The sequence below is a fragment of the Eptatretus burgeri genome, chromosome 16, assembly GCF_056783735.1.
Source record: "Eptatretus burgeri isolate ZD-2024b chromosome 16, Ebu_testis_v1, whole genome shotgun sequence".
Classification (NCBI taxonomy): domain Eukaryota; kingdom Metazoa; phylum Chordata; class Myxini; order Myxiniformes; family Myxinidae; genus Eptatretus; species Eptatretus burgeri.
The window spans coordinates 62,129,017-62,153,528 of NC_140976.1; the positions used below are offsets into that span (position 1 = coordinate 62,129,017).

Here is a 24,512-nt window from a genome sequence, read left to right on the forward strand (position 1 = left end):
TGAATGTTTATAACAATATTTTTTGGTTCATCACCCTGTTCTTTCATAAGACGAGCAATTTCGGAAGATATTTGAGAAATCTCATATGCTCCGGGTGAGACTGTTATCGTTTTGTATCCACTTCCCGGATTATAACTAAACTTGTCATTTTTCTCGGTTATATTAAATAAGGTATTATAAGTTTCCATGGACAATAAAGATGCCTCATATTCTTTTGTTGTGTCAAGTTGTAGTGGGTATGGGAATGAAGTTGTAGTGGTATGGTCGCTTGTTGTGAAATTGAAACTAAGGATTGTGCTTCTCATCTTATTTAATATGAGATAAAATGTCTTTATATTGATATTTATTAATTATTTTCATGTTCATCAACTGGTCTAAATGGCTGATGCTTCATTAAAACAATTGTTATTTCCAGCCTTCTTACTGCCTAACAACAATAACAGTCTATTGACTAATTGCGATGAGTTATTTGGAAGAAAACTACCACCTGAACAAAGGATACTTAAAGCTTGAATAATATGTTTCTCCTTCTCATTCTTCCTACTTTTACCAGAAAGAATAACCTTATAATTTAGAGTGTTCAGCAGATCAATATATACTCTATCATCATTATTTTCCATATCCAATGGTTTATCAATATACTTTGATTCATCCCTCACAGTTGAACCTTGTCTTCCATCTTTAGTGAGAAGAAACATTAATCTCGGAGTTAGTTTAACAGGGGGTTGAGCAGAACCCAAGAACCTTAATTCATCATTAAATATCAATACCTTTTCTTGAAGAAGATGAAATATTGCTGGTTGTTCTGTTGGAATGAGTCCTGCTTTGGTTTTTGAATCCGCTGAATATTCATTGTTTTGAACAGCATTCACAATATAATCAGGGGGTTGATTAATCTCTTCCAGTTGTTGAAATAAATCTTCATCATCATATTCTAATTCTCCTAAATGCTCTAATTCTTCCTCCGTCATTTGATCAAAATCTTTTAACATTTTAAGTTTTTTAGGAATATATTCTACTGTGGGAACTGTGGAAACATCTTTCATTTTTTCTTGGGAAGTTTTTAAAAGTGGTTTAAAAAATTTCTCTTGTTTTCTTTCAAATGCTTCTTCGCCCGTTAGTTTCTGTCTGCGTTTCTTCTTTATGTCTTCCTGTTGTTTTACAACTTTTGAAACCAACTCTTGATGTTCCTTAAATTTTCTTGCTCTTTCTTTTGCATCCATTTATTTATTGTAAAATATCATTTAATGAATTGTAAAGATCAACAGGGAAATTTTCCTTTTCTTCATCATTCAAGTAGATGTGTTCAAATAAATCCTTTTCTTTAAATATTTCATCAAATTCTTTATTAACATTAATGCGAGTTGTAATTTCTTCTTCACTAATCCTTGCATCTCTGCTTTTCATACGTTTGCGTTGAGTTTCTTCATCAACATCAAAACCGAATGATAAAATCTTCACTCCGCTCAGATATTTAATAATTTGTCTCGTTCCTTCTGGATTAGTTTCTAATATCCCAACACCACCAGATTTTAGTTTCCTTAACTCACTCTTACAATGTGAATATTTTGTTGTACCAAGAGAAACCTCCTCAAATATTTGTCCTTCATTCCTCAATCGCATATGTTCCTCCAATGAAATATAGTGATAATCTTCACCTTTTACTTCTCCAGGTCTTATTGCTCTAGTTGTTGTTGATACAATGCGTATCACGGGGTGTTTTTTAAGTAAATTTACAATATTCTCATTTGTACTACACAAGAACCTTGATTTATGAAAGTTTTTTCCAGAAGCAGATTTACCCACAAGATTTATAATAATAGTTGTCATTTATATATGTAATTGTTTATAAAACAAAAAGTATATCCCTTAATATCTCATCTTGTTTCACAACAATATATTTATATTTTTCAGTCGTGTGCTTCATGTAATCCTCAAATTTCTTTTTACTACATAATGTAGAACAATTATCTCTCCAAAAATTATTGATATCTATTGAGTTTAACTTGAATAAAATAAAAGTATTAGCATTGTTTCTGATGGAATGACGAGGAAGTTGAAAGTACGATTGACTAAGATAAATACAATTACAAGAAGAATGTCTCCCTCTTGTGTAGTAGCTGTCCATTACCGTTTGGTTTCTCTCATTAACACAATCATCAAAGATAACGAGGTTCTTTTTTGATTTATCCAAATCTTGGGGAGACGGTATATCATCCGTATTATCACTAAGAATACAAGTTATAGGATTTGATTTCTTTTTACATCTCTGTGTATCACAAAATAGTTTAATTATATCTTCAATGTTATAATCATTTAGGTTTTTTTGACGTTTAAATAAACCGATTATATCTTCTTTTTGAAGACCAGCATTAAAACCTTGTGAGAGTAGTTGATACTCTGGTTGAAAACTCGACTTTGTGAAAATTATTAAATTATCATAATCTAAAAAGTTGGGAGTGAGGAGCATTTTTAAAAGTAAGCAGGTTTTTCCACATCCACTTGAACCAACTATGAGACATCTTAATGAATTTGGAAGATTTTTATGGTTGTTAAATTTTATCTTATTTTCCCAAATAGGTAAAAAATCATTCATTTATATATTTGGAAAACAGGTTATTTAATTTATTATTGGCTTTTTTAGAAACTCTATATTTTATCCTAAGTTCAGGTTTAATTTCAAGATAATCCATTATTTTATTTATACAATATCTTGTGTTGATATTTCCCTGAAAATTACATCCATGAATAATATATAACAACAATCCTTTGAACATTTCTCTTATACGTTCAGTTTCTTCCCTTGTAAGGAAAGGTGTGTTATCACCCTCATACTTTACATTCATTTCTCTAATCAATCTTGTAAAGTAATTCATTTTTGGTGTAAATCTAAAAGAATTATTTTCCTTTTTATATTTTTTATTATCATTAATTAGAAGATAATCACAGAATATACATTGTTTATAGGCTTTTGACTCTGTGTTTAATCCCCGTCTTTCACACACAGGACAATTCTCAAATTTGTCATATGGAGAATCAGGAAAGTCTAGCATATTTATAAAGTAAAACTTTACTTAAACTGAAATTCATCTATACTTTCAGTTGTATATTGACTCATATTTAATAATATTACCATCGATATCGATATACTTTTTTTCATTATCAGATTCAACGACAACATTTTTTATATTAAAGGTAATTTTAAAATGATCGTTAATTAATATTGAACGAAATGTCATTTCACCTGATATATTAACATCCTTTATTTCATCAGGATTTACATCTTTAGGGTTGTTGAAAAAAATACAAATTTCTCCTTGCATATTACAGATGGTCTTATCTTTTCTTTCTAAAGCTTCATCCATAAGGTTTTTGTTTTTTGATACTTTTTCTTGTTTCATTGCTTTTTCTAGTTTTGAATATATTACTAGAAGGAGAGGAGAAACTTTTGTTAGAGATACTTTAATTGATGTTCTACCAGGTATACTAAAAGCCCTTCCACTGAAGGAAATTGAAGAACTCATATTATTTACCATAATAGTTTTTATCCAATAGTTGTTATATTTATCTTTGTTCAATTTTACATCCTTGACATATTTCTCAGTATCTTTAACAAATGAAGAGATTGATTGAAACTTGTCTTTAGTGTCTTGAAACATTGTATTTATTAAGTGAAAAAGTTGGAGGATAAAATGGTTTTAAGCACAGATTCACCTGTAAAATAAACGAAATTTTCATCAAGAAAATTTTAGTTTAAGCAAAGATTTATTATATAAATATGGTGAATACAACATACTCCGATGTTTGTAATCACAAATATAAACATTATAGAAAACACCTCTGAACCAACAAACACACATTTAATCTGTTTCATAAAATATCTCCTCTTGAGTTGGAAAGAAAACATTGTGATATCTGCTCAAAGGATGTTTTGAAGAGTAGTTATAATAGACATCTTCAATCACAAAAACACAAGAAAAATGAGTTTAAAGTAAAGGGAGACTATTATATTGAAAACACTGATGGGGCATTTAAAGGGCATATAAAAATAAGGATTTTTCAATTTGGAGAACCCGGTCCATCATCAATAGCTGAATCAATTGAAATAATGAAACCCGATGTTGAAAATTTTATTAAAAAGACATTAAAAGAAATGAAAACTTTAAAGTTTTATATGGGAGTGAAAATGAATATGAAAAGACAAGATGAAGAACAAACTCCTTATATGAGAACAGATCTTCATTTTATAACATCATTTCAAGATTTTTTGAATAGTGGGGTTTATGAAGAACTATCAAGACAAGAGGAGGATGTTGATAATACAGTGGTAGGAAGTGGATTCAATATTTAAAAAATCATCTTTTTAGATATACACATTCTAAAATCAAACCCTCTTAAAGCTTCTTCTTATATTGAATTACCAAAAGAAATAAAACTAAAGAAGGCAGTTGTTAATATTAAGAACAATGATAATAAATGTTTTCTCTGGTCTGTTCTTGCTCACTTTCATCCACCAAAATGTAATTCAGAAAGAGTAAAACAATATATGAAATATGAGAATATCTTGGACATTAAAGATTTTAAATTCCCAATGCCACTAACAGATATTCCTAAATTTGAGAAAAAGAATAATCTTTCTATTAATGTATATGGATTAATGGATACAAACAAAGTTCGAATATTAAAAATTTCAAACAACTATAAAAATGAAGAAACACACATTGATCTTTTATATTTTAATGTTGGAAAGAATTCACATTACACATACATCAATAATTTATCAGGATTAATCTCTTCTCAGGTATTCAGAACAGCAAACAAAATATATCCTTGTAAGCGATGTCTTAATTCATTTCATACAAAAGAACGATGAGAACAACATTCAAAATATTGTAGTAATCATAAATCAGCTGTAATTACAATGCCTAAACCTGGTGAAAAGATTTCTTTTGAAGATTATAATAAATCTATCATGCACCCATTTGTGATATACGCTGATTTTGAGAGTATCCTTAAAAAGATTAATACTGCTTCTCCTAATCCAAAAGAATCATATACAAATAAATATCAAAAACATATTCCTTGTGGTTTCTGTTATTATATCAAATCATCTGTTGGAGAAAAGTATAACAAACTTGAACATTATCGTGGAAAAAAAGCTTCACAAGAGTTTATAAAACGATTAGAAAAGGATTGTATAAGACTCACTAAATTATTGAAAGAAACAAATGAACCGATGAAATTAACCAAAGAAGAAAAATTAGAATTTAGAAAGAACAATATCTGTCATATTTGTGAGGGGGAAATTAAGGAGTCTAAAGTTAGGGATCATTGTCATCTTACTGGTAAATATAGAGGTCCCGCTCATTCCTGTTGTAATCTTAATTATAAATTACCTTCTTTTATTCTAGTCTTTCTTCACAACAGCGCCAACTATGATACACATCTATTTATAAATGAACTTTCAAAAACACCAGGGAATATTTCTGCCATAACAAACACAAGTCAAAAGTATATTTCATTTACAAAAATGATATTCACAAAACCTTTAACTCGTATTAGGTTTCTAGATTCTTACAAGTTTATGGGAACACCACTGGCTGACCTCGCATCAAATCTAAGCTCCACGGACTCTTTTCCAAATCTTAATTCATTCTTTCCAAAAGAGGAAATTCTCACTAAAGAGGAAATTCAGATTAAAGAGAGAATTCAAAGTAAAGAGGAAATTCTAATTAATGAGGAAATTAATGAAGAAATTCTAACTGAAGATGAAATTCTAATTATAAAGAAAATTCGAACAATGAATGAAATTCTAACTAAAGAGGAAATTCTGATTAAAGATGAAATTCTGATTAAAGAAGGAATTCTCACAAGAGAGGAAATTCAAACAAGGAATGAAATTCAAAGTAAAGAGAAAATTCTTACAAGTAAGGGAATTTATCCTTATGATTATATGGATTCATTTATGAGATTTAAAGAAACACAACTTCCATCAAAAGAAAGTTTCTATAATAACCTTTATGAAGAAGAGATAAGTGATAAGGAATATAAACACGCACAAGAAATATGGAAAATATTTTAGATAAAGAACCTTGGAGAATATCATGATTTATATCTAAAAACAGCTGATGTGTTTGAAGCTTTTGGATCACTCTGTCATAATAAAAATTGTTATGGATTAGATCCTGCCCACTATTTCACAGCTCCTGGTTTAGCTTGGAGTGCAATGTTGAAAATGACAAAACAAGATATAGATTTAATCAGTGATGTTGATATGCTTTTGATGATTGAGAAGTCCAAGAGAGGTGGAATATCACGAGTATGTTCAAAAAGATATGCTAAAGCAAATAATAAATATCTTCCAAATTATGATAGTGAAAACGATAGTAATTATTTGATGTATTTTGATGCTAATAATTTGTATGGATGGGCAATGTCTCAATCTCTGCCTTATGGTAAATTAGAGTGGGTGGAAGAAAAGGATTATGAAAAGGCTTTGATGAATATTGTTATTTCTTCTCAAGAGGAATTGAATGACGAAGAAGAAGGTTATTATTTTGAAGTTGATTTGAGGTACCCGAGTGATCTTCATAACAAGCATAAAGATCTTCCTTTTGCATGTGAGAAAGAAACCCCAAAGAAAGAATGGTTAAGTGATTATCATAAAAGTTTTAATATTAAAGGTAAATCAACAGAAAAGTTATTAACAACATGCTATGATAAAGAGGGATATGTTTTGCATCAGAGAAGCTTAAAACAGTTTTTGAGAGAAGGATTGAGAGTAGCTAAAATTCATAGAGTTTTAAAATTTAAACAAAGTCCTTGGGTGAAAAAGTATATTCAATTCAATACAGATATGAGAGCAAATACAAAAGTAAAATTTGAAGGGGACTTTTATAAAATAATGAATAATGCTGTATTTGGAAAGACTATGGAAAATGTTAGAAACAGGCAAAACATTAGATTCGCAACATCTTGGAAAGAAGCTTCGAGATTGATAAATAAACCAAGTTTTGAGAGAGAAGAGGTTTTTTCAGAGAACTTTTCTGCAATTCATATGAAAAAGGAAAGTATTGTAATGGATAAACCAATTTATATTGGAACAGCAGTTCTTGATTTATCAAAGATATTGATGTATGATTATTTGTATAATGACTTAAAGAAAGAGTATGGTGAAAATGTTTCATTGTTGTATATGGACACTGATAGTTTTATCCTAGATATAAAAACTGATGATGTTTATAAAGATATGAAGAAAAATATTGGAGTATATGATACAAGTAATTTCAGCAAGAAGAGTGAGTTATTTTCCAAAAAGAATGAAAAGGTTATTGGTAAGTTTAAGGATGAGTTGGGTGGAAAAGTAATGAGTGAGTTTATTTGATTGAGAGCAAAGGCATATGCTTATAAGTATGGTGATCAGATTGATAAGAGGTTAAAGGGAATAAAGAAATATGTAATAAAGAAATCAATAACTTTTAGAAATTATTATAATTGTTTGATGAATAAGAAAGAAGAATATAGGAAAATGAATACAATAAGAAGTTATAAACATAACATATATAGTGAAGAAGTAAATAAAAAGGCATTAGGAGCCTTTGATGATAAGAGATTTATTTTAGATAATGGAATAGATTGTGTTCCATATGGATATTGTATGATAGAGTGTATAAAATAGATTGTGTTTTAACGATGGGAAGATGGGTTAGGGTTTTTTAAGGGCTACCGCCGCGTTTTTCGCAATATATAAATGGTCAAACCAAGTATTAATCAAACTAAAGAGTGGAGAAAAATCTCAGTCTTGGTATATAAATGGAAAACATAATGAATGTGAAAAATATCAAATAAGTCTTATTGAAAAAATAACTAAAACAAAGGTAAATAAAACAAATAAGCGAATCAATTTAAAAACTAGTAAGTTAGAGGATGTAAAGAAAAAAATGAATATCCTTGAATGGACTGAAAACTTTGATGGTTATCAATTGAACAATGAAAAAACAATTTACTATAATCTCAAAATGATATGTGGCTCAGGAGGTGGTCAAACAAGAGCATTAAGAGAAGTTTATCATTTCATAATGGCACAAAAGGGGTATCTTAAAAAATATAAAGATTCAAATGTTTTGTTTGTCAATATTTTAGATGGGGATTATTGTGCAAAGAAAATTAAACTATTGAAGGAATTTGAGAATGAACAAATGTTTATAGGTTCAATGAGTGAGCAAAACAATATGCATCGCTTATTTGATAAAGAGTGTCCCGGGGCTTAGACGTTTCAGATATTTCTTTAGAATCACCTTTAACAAATCTTTATCTTGTTGTATGGGTTATTTGAATAGAGAGCCCCTAGGTTAAAAGGGGAGACAAATAAATATACCTTGGGATAAAAAGGGGGTTTATTTTTAGGGAAAAAAAGGGAATCGCTGAAAATCCTCCATTCATTTACATAGGGACAAGTGAGCCAGAACCAGTATATTCACCCTACCAACGTGTCATGTAATGTCATCGAACATCATCATGTATTGTAATGTCATGTCAATAAACCATTTATAATGTATATTCGCCTGTGTTTCCAGACTGCATTGCCACCCTGTCATATGTTCCCTTGCAAGGAACTTCAACACAGGAGGAGGATGTCCTCCTCCCATCCATTTGGGACTTGGACATCCCAGGCCATAAGGCCCATTAAAGCCTGTGCTCGTATTGCCAACATGTGGTTATATGTCCGTACTCTATCCTGTTTTTTTTATTCTGAGCATCAGGCAAGGAAGCAGCATTCAACATCAAGCAAGGAAGGAGCACTCAGCATCAAGCAAGGAAGCAGCACTCAGAATCAGACAAGGAAGCAGCACTCGGCATCTGGCAATGAAGCATCATTCAGAATGAGGCAAGGAAGCAGCATGTACCATTTGTAAAGTCCTTGGTATGACTCGGGCAGGGTTCAAACCACTGACCTTCCAGACTCACAACAGAGGCTCCAACCATTCCTCCAAAGAGTCCAATTCAATATTTGTTCTTATCATTTTGTTCCTCCTTAAAGTATACGTACTACTTGTATAATGTATCAGAAAACAACACAGTAAACTTTTGCAGAGGTGCACATGAGGTGAGGTGCAAGTTCCTTCCGGTCCAATAACTTTACAGTTGACTCATAAATTCACTTTTTGGAAAGGGTTGCAGCATTTGCATAGGTCAACAATCTCTCTTGGTTTGAACCGATTCTACAAAACAAAGAGAAAACACAGGTAAGAGTTCATTCTGTTGTTACCTCCACCACTGAAGGTGAAGGAGTTGATGTTTTCACCCCTTTCTCTGTTTGTTTGTTACTTGACGAAATCTACGATTTTGTCAAGTTTGTTGGTCAGTTCAGTTTGTTTGTTTGTTTGTGTGTACGTTTCGCTCTACACGTCGCATTTCGAGTCGGAATGTCATGGAACTTCACCAATGGACTTATTGGCCACCAGAATAGAACCCTATAACTTTTGGCATGTCAAGGTCAAAGGTCAAGGTCAGGAAAAATTCCTGAAAATCGCGAAAATCCGTATCTTTTCGCATGGGCCGATTTTCAAAAATTCATGTCTCCGCCAAAGCTTAACGGATTCCTTTCAAATTTGAAACACGGACGTAGGAGGGGAGTATCTTTGACTGGATGAATTTCGTCAAGTCCTGGCCTGATTGGCCATTTTATTTGTTTGTCTGTCTGTGTACAGGATATCTCAAAAAGTTTTGGACGGACCTGGATGACATGTCGTGGACAGGTTTGGTGTGTGACAAGGACAAACTGATAAGATATTGGTGAAGATCCGTATCCGGATCTGACGACGAGAATTTTAAATTAATTCTTCACCATTGAGAGATCGGGCTCAAAACAATATCTAATGCGAGATCTCAAAAATGTATTGAGCCCAATATGTTCTCATAGATCAGGAATGACCAGGTGGAGGTGTGTGCTGTACCGAATGCCATCGTAATTAACCTCCGCCATCGAAGATCGGAGGTTACTGTTTTCACCCCTTTCTGTTTGTTACTTACGAAATCTAAAGATTTCTTAAGTATATTGATGACTTCCGTTTCTGTTTGTTTGTTTGTTTTTTGTATGTTTGTTTGTTTGTTTGTTTGTAGGCACGATAACTCGAGAACGAAAGAAGCTACCAACGTCAAATTACACCACGTGATTGATAAGGGTGATGGCAAGTGCTGATTAGTTTTTGGTCGAAATCGATCAAAGGTCAAGGTCACAGTGAGGTCAAATATCCGATTTTTGATGGTTTGGTACAGATAACTCGAGAACGGAAGAAGCTACCAATGTCAAATTACACCACGTGATTCAGGAGGGTGATGGCTGGTGCTGATTATATTTTTGTCAAAATCGGTCAAAGGTCAAGGTCACAGTGAGGTCAAACATTCGATTTTTGATGGTTTGGTACACAATCATCGTAGAAACTTCTAGTTTGCGTCGCGACCTTCTCCAGAGACAGCTTTTAGAAGACAAGGTCAGAGGTGAAGTTGACGATTTGGTAAGTACCAATCTCTGACTGCTTGTTTGTTTGTTTGTTTGTGAACAGTATTACGGAAAAACTCCTCGACGGATTTCGACGAAACTTGGTGGGGGGGGGGTTAGGTATGGTCCATGGATCATGCCATTAGATTTTGGACTTGGTCCCTCCCCCAAAAAAAGTTACCCCCCTCCAAAAAATAATTGTTAGAGAAAATTTTTTTTTTTTGCATTTCTTTATATTTTAAGTGATTTCCAACCCCCCCCCCCAAACAAAAATTGTTCGAGAAAAAATTTTTTGCAACTTTTCTTTCAACAAAGTTTCAATTTCTTTTTTTTGCATTTCTGCATGTTTTAAGTGATTTCCAACCACCCCCCCTCCCCAAGAAAAAAAAACGTTGGAGAAAAGAATTATAATTCCGTCAGCACTGTTGACATCATATTTAATGAATAAGATATAAGGTTCACTTGAGTGACCCAGCAGTATTGGCGGCGGAGGTTTTGCACTCTCCCGAGTGCTCCCCCTCAAGTTCATACTGTGTCTGGCGAAGCAAAAGTTTTTGTTTTTCTTTAATCTCTGCAGAAGTTGAGGCTCATGGAAAAACTCAATAACAAAAGGAACATTTCACAGACTGACAAAGGGGAACAGGTTGACAGAAACACACACACATGCTACAATGGGCGAAGAGCAGTGACTCGGGTTACACGGACCAAGTGCAGTTCATGTAGAAAGAGCTGAGAAGTGAGAATGGGTCCTGAAGGAATGGAGAGAAGAGTGCAAGACCACAGAAACGAAGTCATTTCCTGGCAAAAGATATGATGAAGGAATAATGGATGTGTCCATCACATTTAGTATTAACTACATTTACCAATGAAAAGATTCAGCAATCGAAGGAACAGTTTGATACAAGGCTTCAACAGAATGGCTCATTTGCATAAACCAACACATCATCATTTACATCAAATTGGATTAACCAATCAATGGAAAGATTGACAGACGTGAGAAAGACTGTCCACCAAACTATGCACACACATGTGTGTGTCTATGCCAACTGTGCGTACCCCAAGGCCATCCCTTCATGTACGCACACCTTCCTCGAAACTATCTTGCCTGGGTTCAAATCCAGTTACAATCTCGTGTGATTCACCAATCTGTTCCATTAAACACGACATCACGTCTGCAGACATGAGGTGGTTGGTGTTTAATATCCCACGGCATCCTTCGTGAAGAGGAGGTGAGCTATCGCCGGCAGCCTGAAAAAATTTCAAATTCCTGCCCTGACAACTGCTGGGAAGGTAATGGTAAACCATCCAGTGTATCCCTTGCCAGGAAACTGTTTCAGTGGCAAGGATGCTCTGCGAAGGGTATGTTAATGTGTGTGTGTGTGTGTGTGTGTGTGTGTGTGTGTGTGTGTGTGTGTGTGTGTGTGTGTGTGTGTGTGTGTGTGTGTGTGTGTGTGTGTGTGTGTGTGTGTGTGTGTGTGTGTGTGTGTGTGTGTGTGTGAGAGACAGAGAGAGGATATGCTTGAAATCAACAAAACGTTTTTCAGAAATGCCAATATAAAAACAAAAAACAGATGATAAAATCCAAACGTGATATCAAACCCAGATGAGACTTATAAAAATGATGAGTATGCGACCTCTGTGCGACCTTTGATTCTATAAGACAACAAGAACGGCACCTCCACCAGGCTGAACAGTGAACATTATATATCCCACTGTTGGGTCGGATCTGAATCAGGATCAAAACCAAAATCTATTCGGCTTGTCCAACTCATCCACCAAGTTTTGTCATCATTCGTCTACAACTTTTTGAGATATCATGCAATATAGCATGTCCTCACTAAACATCGTCCCAGTTAACATTGTTTCATAAGTCAGTCCCTGATCTATTGGAAAACATACTTATTTAAAGTCATTCACTTTGATTATAAAAGTCGTTTTTCCTCTAATTTAGCACCAAACTAATGGTTTTCCTCGTTTCAACAAAGCCACAGGATGAACCGTATTTTGCCAAAAGGTGACCACGTGTGAATTCTTTAAGATCCCACTGAGGTGAACAGAGCTGCTATCCACCAGGAGCGACTCCTTGAGGAATATCTGCCTACGAGAGATTCCGATGAGAATCGTTCTACAGAGTAACCATGAAAAATATGCTTTTTCCTCATAACATCACCAAATGACGTCATAATGTCTCAAGCTTGACATATCGAGAAAGCACTCATCGAGGTGTTCAATTTGAGGTACGATACGATATGGTTCCTAAAACTTGAAAATTTGACCTTGGGGTCAAATATGTTTGACCTGAGGCGCCAACCGTGAAGGTCAAAGTCAATCGCCACCAAAAATTAATCAGCTGAGCGCCAGACCATGAATTATATTGCCATGAAGTTTGAAGACGATCCGATCAAAATTACTCAAAAAATAAGGGTTTCGTCGACTCCCCTGATTTGCGCCAAAGTGACCTTGACCTTTGACCTTGACCTTCAAAATTTTGTGCACTGAAAGGGACCTCTATAGGCCTCTGATATGCGAAGTTACAAAAATTCCGATGATAACTGTGCTCTGCAGAATTTTTTATACGTGATTACAGACAAAAAAAACAAAAAAAAACATACAAGCTGACGAACATATCTTGCAAAAACTTCGTTTTGGCAAGATAATAAATCCCGGTGTATAAACCCACCCAGAGTATGTACAGTTTTGGCCTTACATACACCGAGCTGTGAATGTATAACATCGATGGGTCCTGGGCTGAAGTTACTCAGATGTACATGAGTGGTGTTTGGAGGATGTTGTTGCCTGAATGTCTCAATGACTTGAAAGGATTTAAAGATGTTTTCCCTATTTTAAAGACAGTTATCCTCGGCCCGGCCAATAAAGCTGTTTTTGATGAGGTGGAAGAAGGCGACGTTGCAAAACTTCTGCAATCGCACGGAGAAGTGTTAACCAATGGAGATCTTCATAAACTCGAGTTGATGGGAAAAAAAACAATTGGAGATAATGATATTCAATTTTTTTTTCAAATTATTAAAAAAATTTAACTCTATTTCTAAATAATGTCTTTTGTCTGATTAAAAAAAAAATCCTGGAACCTAACCCTGGAAACTTTACATTTATTCTTATGGGGAAAAAGGATTCGCTAAAATTTGTTTCAGTTAATCGCTCTTTTCAAGAACCGAACTACAACGTTAAGCGAGGATTGACTGTGTATCGATTTTGGTTCCATCTCTCAATGGTGAAGAATCACCAAAAAAAAAACGCTCATTTCCGGATATGGATCTTCACCGAAATCGAATCAATTCGTCCTCGTCACACACCCAACCTGCCTTCCAAACTTCGTCCGAATCCGTCCATAACTCTTTGAGATATCCTGCTCACAGACTTACACACAGACAGGGTAAAACATAACCTCCGTGCAGCTTCAGTGGCGGATGTGATTAAATTATCAAAACCTCAATACAAGACTCCGATGAGAACTTTCACAAAAAGCTTCCTTGCGAATGAGGAGGGATAATTAACTTGGATGATTTAAACGAGTTCGGTGCTTTGGCTCATTTTATATGTTCAAAGTGCAAGGAGGTTTGTTTGGAATAGTTTAAATCTTGAGGAAAGAGTAAATTTTCTGAGTTGTAAAGTTCTTGCCAGAAATAATTTTTCATCTTTGTCCTTTTATACTTTAACTCAAGTAATATATCAAGTTCATGCACAATATATAATATCACTGATATTGCATATGTATGAAACACAGAATAATATCGTTGGATGTTGTTACCTGTTGCGAAAAATCTTCGACCGGAATAGCGTTGACAAAGCAGCTTTCACCAGCGGGCTGGCGGCGATGGAAATGGTTGGTACGGTAATGGTCGTGAGATATCGCAAGATAGACAAGTAATTGTGGGCCACGTTCCTGAAGACAAGACAGTATCGAAGAAGAACACACTTGCCGAATTCGAACATCGTCGGGAACCAAAGCACGATGTATGAGAGAGCCACAAATATGGTGAGGTGGAGGGACTGCTTTGAAGATGAATTCTTCACGTTGTTCTTCACCGTCTTCTGGGCCTGGCGATTTGCCATCACCAGCAAAGAGATATTAAATCCAATCATCAATGGAAATGTCACAATGTTGAAAAAGACAGATCGAATGGTCAATATTATCATGCCCAGATTATTTGGCACGAAGTTGACCAAAGGGACATTAGTAAAGGCCCAGAACCAACAAAAAGCTATGATGGCCCGTGTTTTGTTCAAGGTCATTGTTCGAACGTAGTGGAAGGGATATCTAATCGCACAAAACTGGTCTACCTGGCTGGTGAATACAAGCAGATAAGCCACTCCATATAATGACGGGAAGATAAAATAAGTGTCATTGTTTCTTACTCCTTTTACATCAAACAATCCAACATAAAACCACATCGCTCCGCTGAACATGTTGCTAAAGCAAATATGGAAAATGTACATGAAACGATTTTTCCTGAGAAACTGCTTTGTTTTCATGAAAGACAAAACGATCAACACGTTGAGAACAGTTCCCGTTATGGCAAGGAAAACATGAAAGATGAAGAAAGTGATGTTCTTGAAGGAGTCAAGTTCCACAGATGGAGATGGAGCCATGACTTTATGCTGGATGATGCTCCTTCAGTGGAGTGAAATGTATTAAATAGAGAAAGTTGATAAATTTGAACAACCAGGGATTGGTTTAATTAACCTCAATGGTTTTCATTAATAATGTCATGTTGTGTCTTGGAAGTCCTACGAGATTTCCATATTCGAATCCCAACTCATTAAAATTAAAAACCCTCATTAATCTCCCCCGACCATGATTGTACATGAATGTAAAAATATAAGCACGTATAGTGTGGAGTTCCTCAGCATATTTTGTTTCTATGTTTGCTATGTTGAGATCAGTGATGTCACACCAACTCTCAGAGCATCCACATTCAAAATTGAAGATGACCAACTGCTGTCATGTTATCATGTTATGGGTCACAGGCATCAGGATTTTAAGAGGGTGGTCATCCTTCTTTAACACACCGGTCGATGGTCATTTGGGAGCAATACACAACAAAATGCAAAGGGTGATGAGAGAGAGAGAGAGAGAGAGAGAGAGAGAGAGAGAGAGAGAGAGAGAGAGAGAGAGAGAGAGAGAGAGAGAGAGAGAGAGAGAGAGAGAGAGAGAGAGAGAGAGAGAGAGAGAGACAGAGAGAGAGAGACAGAAAGAGAGAGAGAGAGAGAGAGAGAGAGAGAGAGAGAGATAGAGAAAGACAGAGAGAGAGAGAGAGAGAGAGAGCAGAGAGAGACAGAGAGAGAGAGACAGAGAGAGAGAGAGAGAGAGAGAGAGAGAGAGAGAGAGAGAGAGAGAGAGAGAGAGAGAGAGAGAGAGAGAGCGAGCGAGCGCGCATTATGTGGACCAAAGTGTATCAACCAGATCAAAATCTGTGGTCATTATCAGGGTCAACGGGGGGGGGGTTGGGGGGGGATGTTGACCCCCCAAAATAGGTATCTGCTCTCTTTTTTTTGAAAATACACACACAATTTTGAGGAAACTTGACCACAACATTCTTCACCCTGTTCTGTGGTCGAGCTCTTCTACGGGCCTTGACTATTTATCCAAAAAAAAAATGGTACATTTCAATCGTACGTTATGAAGACGTAATTAATAGACGTACATGTGTTGATCGACGCATCACCTTGAGGAGGTTTCACCATTCACCATTTTTTTCAGTTCTTCACTCGCCTGTTCGAAGAACAGAGAGCTTTCGTGATACCCCGGGCGTGAGTGTGAAAATGTTCGAGTTTTTGATGCAAGTTATTTCCTTTCTCATGTTTTTATCAACCACACTATTTTTTTACTGATTACAATATACAAATACATATATTGCTTGAATATTATTTGGATCAGACTTCACTGCAATGCTTTATAAAAAATATGATTCGACTAGTCTTTTAAAAACGATAAATGTATAAACAGGCGAGCATTGGGTGGCTTTGACACCAACTCTCTGGTTATATATACAGTAGCGGTACGAGTATGGGCCCACCTTCGGTTGGAAATTTAACGCGTTCATAATTCCACAAAATTAAACTTTCTTCGAGAACACACTGTACACTTGAAAAAAATTGGGATGCACTGTAACCATACTTAGTCTTGCTGGACCACGCAGTAAAGTTTTTGTGATGTAAAACACTTTCCAGCTTTGACTGGGATGATATATTTACCCTCACTTGGCACTTCTCATCAAAGAAAGCTGCATAAAGCAACCAAAAAAGGCTACACAAAACAAGGTAATTTGGAACCAATGTGTTTGGATTGGAGTATGGTGGAATTGTTGTTGGCAAATTTCTGTCCTGTCCCACTCCAGTGTGAGGTGACACTCAGGATGAATGAGTCTAAGAGCGAGGACTGGACAAAATGACACTGTTGATTAAAGGGTTAATTGGGTTCTTATTTTTTTATAATTGATGTTAGCATCTGGCGTTTTGTAACACCCTGTTTCATGACTACTAGGATGGTGTGTATGGAGAGCTCCCTGTTTGCCAACACCAAAGGTCACTCTCCCCTCCACTCTATACTCATGACCTTTTATACCTTTGTTAACCTTCTCCGAGCTCACCCTTCCTTCCCAGGTCATGTTCCACCCCCCTGTCCTTCATTCTCTGTTTCACTCTGTGTTTCATCCCCAGTTTTTCCCTTCCTAACATTCCCTGTGTTTAGTTTGTTGCCAGTTTGTTCTCTCCCTGTGTCCTCTTCCTACTCCCATTGCTCTCATTCTTCCCCATCCCCATTCTTTTTGTTTGTTGCATCAGATTCACGTTGGCTTTGTTTGGATCGAGCGTTACTCACGCTGAGGGAACCCGAAAGAAAATTGTGAGTAATCGATTTTGTGTCACAGGTTGTGAACACAGTGCGGCCAGTCTCGTTGTGTTATGTTCTGACCAATTCTGTGTTCCAGCTCTTCCATGAGCCTCGACTACAAAAAAAGAAAATATAATTTTTATGACATCATCACAATTTTAAATGATTTACTTGGTCTTTTTACACTTCAGCACGAACATGTTTTCACATTTGAACAATTATCCACATTTTTCCATCAAATGCTGACTCATCAATCCACATGGAATTATTTAATTATGTACAGTAGCATTTCATGACAACAAACTCATGGGAGAAATAGTAGATTTGATTCGAGCGTCATTTTGCATCCGAGTGTTGTTGCTTTTAATTATTACTCGATGACCCGTGAACCAGTTGGGTTCCTGTTGTAACGGCGGTTGATGACAATCATTTCAAGAAAAAAACAAGATAGCTCCAGCGAACGATACCACTGAGGTTGTTTGCATTGATCAAATTCTCCCGAAAAGTACTTGACTGAATCGGGAATTGATTTTTAAAATAATTTTTTCGTTGCCCCATTTGAATTCAACTTGACACTGCACACCGCAGAAGAATGGTGAGTTAGGTGGGCCTAAAATTTTTGCGCTACAGTATATTGTACCATTTTGGCTGTATTTCAGGAACACTATATATATATATATATATATATATATATATATATATATATATATATATATATATATATATATATATATATATATATATATATATATATATATATATATATATATATATATATATATATATATATATATATATATATATATATATATGTATATGTATATATATATATATATATATATATATATATATATATATATATATATATATATATATATATATATATTCACAAGATGAGAGTTTAAGTGATATAGAGAAGATAAAGTTCAGACACATTTGTTGAGTGCAGAAAGTGATTTTAATTTTTAGAAAGCAGAATAAACCAAAAAGAAGCGAATGGAAACACAGTTGAAGCTGTTTGTGAGTGAGAGCTCACTTGTTTATTTGAAACAAATACAGGGTGGCCATAAAGTCTCGAACCATAGATAATGATATACCATAGATAATGTCACTCTGTAACAGTTTGAAGATGTCCTTGACGAAAGACCAACGCGTGGAGTTGACACTGCTGAGTGGACGCGAGTGCCGGTCATATCAACCGATAGAGCACATCAATGCGTGTCATCCCGGAAGAGTTGCCGTCTCTCATAGCACTTTGGGGAAACGGGTTCAAAAATTCCAGGATACAGGCAGTGTGTTTGACATTGTGCAGGGATTGATGGAAATGCTCCATTAATGCACCGCGTTCATTACAATTCTGCACAGCACATTGAACTGCATTTCTCATGAGGGACAACACATTGAACGTGTCATGTAATGTCATCGAACATAATCATGTATTGTAATGTCATGTCAATAATCCATTTATAATGTATATTCGCCTGTGTTTCCAGACTGCATGGCCACCCTGTCATATGTTCCCTTGCAAGGAACTTCAACACAGAAGGAGGATGTCCTCCTCACATCTATTTGGGACTTGGACATCCCAGGCCATAAGGCCCATTAAAGCCTGTGCTGGTATTGCCAACATGTGGTTATATGTCCGTACTCTATCCTGTTTTTTTTTAAATTCTGAGCATCAGGCAAGGAAGCAGCATTCAACATCAAGCAAGGAAGGAGCACTCAGCATCAAGCAAGGAAGGAGCACTCAGAATCAGACAAGGAAGCATCAATCAGAATGAGGCAAGGAAGCAACATGTACCATTTGTAAAGTCCTTGGTATGACTCGGGCAGGGTTCAAACCACTGACCTTCCAGTCTCACAACAGAGGCTCCAACCATTCCTCCAAAGAGTCCAGTTCAACAGTTGTTCTCATCATTTTGTTCCTCCTTAAAGTATACGTACTACTTGTATAATGTATCAGAAAACAACACAGCAAACTTTTGCAGAGATGCACACGAGGTGAGGTGCAAGTTCCTTCCGGTCCAATAACTTTACAGTTGACTCATAAATTCACTTTTGGAAAGGGTTGTAGCATTTGCACAGGTCAACAATCTCTCTTGGTTTGAACCGATTATTTTGTTTGTTACTTGACGAAATCTACGATTTTGTCAAGTTTGTTGGTCGGATCAATTTGTTTGTTTGTGTGTACCTCTCGCTCTACAGGTCGCATTTCGAGTCGGAATGTCATGGAACTTTACCAATGGACTTATTGGCCACCAGAATGGAACCCTTTAACTTTTGGCATGTCAAGGTCAAAGGTCAAGGTCAGGAAAAATTCCTGAAAATCGCGAAAATCCGTATCTTTTAGCATGGGCCGATTTTCAAAAATTCATGTCTCCGCCAAATCTTAACGGATTCCTTTCAAATTTGAAACACGGACGTAGGAGGGGAGTATCTTTGACTGGATGAATTTCGTCAAGTCCTGGCCTGATTGGCCATTTCATTTGTTTGTCTGTCTGTGTACAGGATATCTCAAAAAGTTTTGGACGGACCTGGATGACATGTCGTGGACAGGTTTGGTGTGTGACAAGGACAAACTGATAAGATATTGGTGAAGATCCGTATCCGGATCTGACGACGAGAATTTTAAATTAATTCTTCACCATTGAGAGATCGGGCTCAAAACAATATCTAATGCGAGATCTCAAAAATGTATTGAGCCCAATATGTTCTCATAGATCAGGCATTACCAGGTGGAGGTGTGTGCTGTACCGAATGCCATCGTAATTAACCTCCGCCATCGAAGATCGGAGGTTACTGTTTTCACCCCTTTCTGTTTGTTACTTACGAAATCTAAAGATTTCTTAAGTATATTGATGACTTCCGTTTCTGTTTGTTTGTTTGTTTGTATGTTTGTTTGTTTGTTTGTTGTAGGCACGATAACCCGAGAACGGAAGAAGCTACCAATGTCAAATTACACCACATGATTCATAAGGGTGATGGCAAGTGCTGATTAGTTTTTGGTCGAAATCGATCAAAGGTCAAGTTCACAGTGAGGTCAAACATCCAAAAAATGATAACACGAGAACGGAAGAAGCTACCAATGTCAAATTACAACACGTGATTCAGGAGGGTGATGGCTAGCACTGATTAGATTTTGGTCAAAATCGGTCAAAGGTCAAGGTCACAGTGAGGTCAAATATCCGATTTTTGATGGTTTGGTACAGATAACTCGAGAACGGAAGAAGCTACCAATGTCAAATTACACCACGTGATTCAGGAGGGTGATGGCTAGTGCTGATTATATTTTTGTCAAAATCGGTCAAAGGTCAAGGTCACAGTGAGGTCAAACATTCGATTTTTGATGGTTTGGTACATAATCATCATAGAAACTTCTGGTTTGCGTCGCTACCTTCTCCAGAGACAGCTTTTAGAAGACAAGGTCAGAGGTGAAGTTGACGATTTGGTAAGTACCAATCTCTGACTGCTTGTTTGTTTGTTTGTTTGTTTGTGAACAGTATTACGGAAAAACTCCTCGACGGATTTCGACGAAACTTGGTGGGGGGGTTAGGTATGGTCCATGGATCATGCCATTAGATTTTGGACTTGGTCCCCCCCCCCCAAAAAAAGTTACCCCCCTCCAAAAAAAATTGTTAGAGAAAATTTTTTTTTTGCATTTCTTCATATTTTAAGTGATTTCCAAACCCCCCCCCCAAACAAAAATTGTTCGAGAAAAAAAAATTTGCTTTTTCTTTCAACAAAGTTTCAATTTCTTTTTTTTTTGCATTTCTGCATGTTTTAAGTGATTTCCAACCACCCCCCCCCCCAAGAAAAAAAAAACGTTGGAGAAAAGAATTATAATTCTGTCAGCACTGTTGACATCATATTTAATGAATAAGATATAAGGTTCACTTGAGTGACCCAGCAGTATTGGCGGCGGAGGTTTTGCACTCTCCCGAGTGCTCCCCCTCAAGTTCATACTGTGTCTGGCGAAGCAAAAGTTTTTGTTTTTCTTTAATCTCTGCAGAAGTTGAGGCTCATGGAAAAGCTCAATAACAAAAGGAACACTTCACAGACTGACAAAGGGGAACAGGTTGACAGAAACACACCCACATGCTACAATGGGCGAAAAGCAGTGACTCGGGTTACACGGACCGAGTTCAGTTCATGTAGAAAGAGCTGAGAAATGAGAATGGGTCCTGAAGGAATGGAGAGAAGAGTGCAAGACCACAGAAACGAAGTCATTTCCTGGCAAAAGATATGATGAAGGAATAATGGATGTGTCCATCACATTTAGTATTAACTACATTTACCAATGAAAAGATTCAGCAATCGAAGGAACAGTTTGATACAAGGCTTCAACAGAATGGCTCATTTGCATAAACCAACACATCATCATTTACATCAAATTGGATTAACCAATCAATGGAAAGATTGACAGACGTGAGAAAGACTGTCCACCAAACTATGCACACACATGTGTGTGTCTGTATGCCAAGTGTGCATACTCCAAGGCCATCCCTTCATGTACGCACACCTTCCTCGAAACTATCTTGCCTAGGTTCAAATCCAGTTACAATCTCGTGTGATTCACCAATCTGTTCCATTAAACACGACATCACGTCTGCAGACATGAGGTGGTTGGTGTTTAATATCCTACGGCATCCTTCGTGAAGAGGAGGTGAGCTATCGCCGGCAGCCTGAAAAAATTTCAAATTCCTGCCCTGACAACTGCTGGGAAGGTAATGGTAAACCATCCAGTGTATCCCTTGCCAGGAAACTGTTTCAGTGGCAAGGATGCTCTGCGAAGGGTATGTTAATGTGTGTGTGTGTGTGTGTGTGTGTGTGTGTGTGTGTGTGTGTGTGTGTGTGTGTGTGTGTGTGTGTGTGTGTGTGTGTGTGTGTGTGTGTGTGTGTGTGTGTGTGTGTGTGTGTGTGTGTGTGTGTGTGTGTGTGTGTGTGAGACAGAGAGAGGATATGCTTGAAATCAACAAAACGTTTTTCAGAAATGCCAAAATAAAACAAAAAAACATGATAAAATCCAAACGTGATATCAAACCCAGATGAGACTTCTAAAAATGATGAGTATGTGACCTCTGTGCGACCTTTGATTCTATAAGACAACAAGAACGGCACCTCCACCAGGCTGAACAGTTTACATTATATATCCCACTGTTGGGTCGGATCTGAATCAGGATCAAAACCAAAATCTATTCGGCTTGTCCAACTCATCCACCAAGTTTTGTCATCATTCGTCTACAACTTTTTGAGATATCATGCAATATAGCATGTCCTCACTAAACATCGTCCCAGTTAACATTGTTTCATAAGTCAGTCCCTGATCTATTGGAAAACATACTTATTTAAAGTCATTCACTTTGATTATAAAAGTCGTTTTTCCTCTAATTTAGCACCAAACTAATGGTTTTCCTCGTTTCAACAAAGCCACAGGATGAACCGTATTTTGCCAAAAGGTGACCACGTGTGAATTCTTTAAGATCACACTGAGGTGAACAGAGCTGCTATCCACCAGGAGCGACTCCTTCAGGAATATCTGCCTACGAGAGATTCCGATGAGAATTGTTCTACAGAGTAACCATGAAAAATATGCTTTTGCCTCATAACATCACCAAATGACGTCATAATGTCTCAAGCTTGACATATCGAGAAAGCACTCATCGAGGTATTCAATTTGAGGTACGATACGATATGGTTCCTAAAACTTGAAAATTTGACCTTGGGGTCAAATATGTTTGACCTGAGGCGCCAACCATGAAGGTCAAAGTCAATCGCCACCAAAAATTAATCAGCTGAGCACCAGACCATGAATTATATTGCCATGAAGTTTGAAGACGATCCGATCAAAATTACTCAAAAAATAAGGGTTTCGTCGACTCCCCTGATTTGCGCCAAAGTGACCTTGACCTTTGACCTTGACCTTCAAAATTTTGTGCACTGAAAGGGACCTCTATAGGCCTCTGATATGCGAAGTTACAAAAATTACGATGATAACTGTGCTCTGCAGAATTTTCTATACGTGATTACAGACAAAAAAAAACAAAAAAAACATACAAGCTGACGAACATATCTTGCAAAAATTTCGTTTTGGCAAGATAATAAATCCCGGTGTATAAACCCACCCAGAGTATGTACAGTTTTGGCCTTACATACACCGAGCTGTGAATGTATAACATCGATGGGTCCTGGGCTGAAGTTACTCAGATGTACATGAGTGGTGTTTGGAGAATGTTGTTGCCTGAATGTCTCAATGACTTGAAAGGATTTAAAGATGTTTTCCCTATTTTAAAGACAGTTATCCTTGGCCCGGCCAATAAAGCTGTTTTTGATGAGGTGGAAGAAGGCGACGTTGCACAACTTCTGCAATCGCACGGAGAAGTGTTAACCAATGGAGATCTTCATAAACTCGAGTTGATGGGAAAAAAAACAATTGGAGATGATGATATTCAATTGTTTTTTTCAAATTATTTAAAAATTTAACTCTATTTCTAAATAATGTCTTTTGTCTGATAAAAAAAATCCTGGAACCTAACCCTGCAAACTTTACATTTATTCTTATGGGGAAAAAGGATTCGCTTAAATTTGTTTCAATTAATCGCTCTTTTCAAGAACCGAACTACAACGTTAAGCGAGGATTGACTGTGTATCGATTTTGGTTCCATCTCTCAATGGTGAAGAATCACCAAAAAAACGCTCATTTCCGGATATGGATCTTCACCGAAATCGAATCAATTCGTCCTCGTCATACACCCAACCTGCCTTCCAAACTTCGTCCGAATCCGTCCATAACTCTTTGAGTTATCCTGCTCACAGACTTACACACAGACAGGGTAAAACATAACCTCCGTGCACCTTCAGTGGCGGATGTGATTAAATTATCAAAACCTCAATACAAGACTCCGATGAGAACTTTCACAAAAAGCTTCCTTGCGAATGAGGAGGGATAATTAACTTGGATGATTTAAACGAGTTCGGTGCTTTGGCTCATTTTATATGTTCAAAGTGTAAGGAGGTTTGTTTGGAAAAGTTTAAATCTTGAGTAAAGAGTAAATTTTCTGAGTTGTAAAGTTCTTGCCAGAAATAATTTTTCATCTTTGTCCTTTTATACTTTAACTCAAGTAATATATCAAGTTCATGCACAATATATAATATCACTGA

At 36.3% G+C, this 24,512-nt stretch overlaps 1 long non-coding RNA gene across 2 annotated transcripts in view; it reads left to right on the plus strand.

Annotated features, from left to right (window-relative positions):
* LOC147011182 (uncharacterized) overlaps positions 1-20,943 on the plus strand; it is a 107,252-nt gene extending 86,309 nt beyond the window's left edge. For both annotated transcript variants that reach the window (XR_015052446.1, XR_015052447.1), the window contains exons 2-3: positions 17,306-17,366; positions 18,848-20,943. This is a non-coding gene — a long non-coding RNA (uncharacterized LOC147011182). The remainder of the gene's footprint in view (positions 1-17,305; positions 17,367-18,847) is intronic.
* The last annotated feature ends 3,569 nt before the right edge of the window (positions 20,944-24,512 follow it).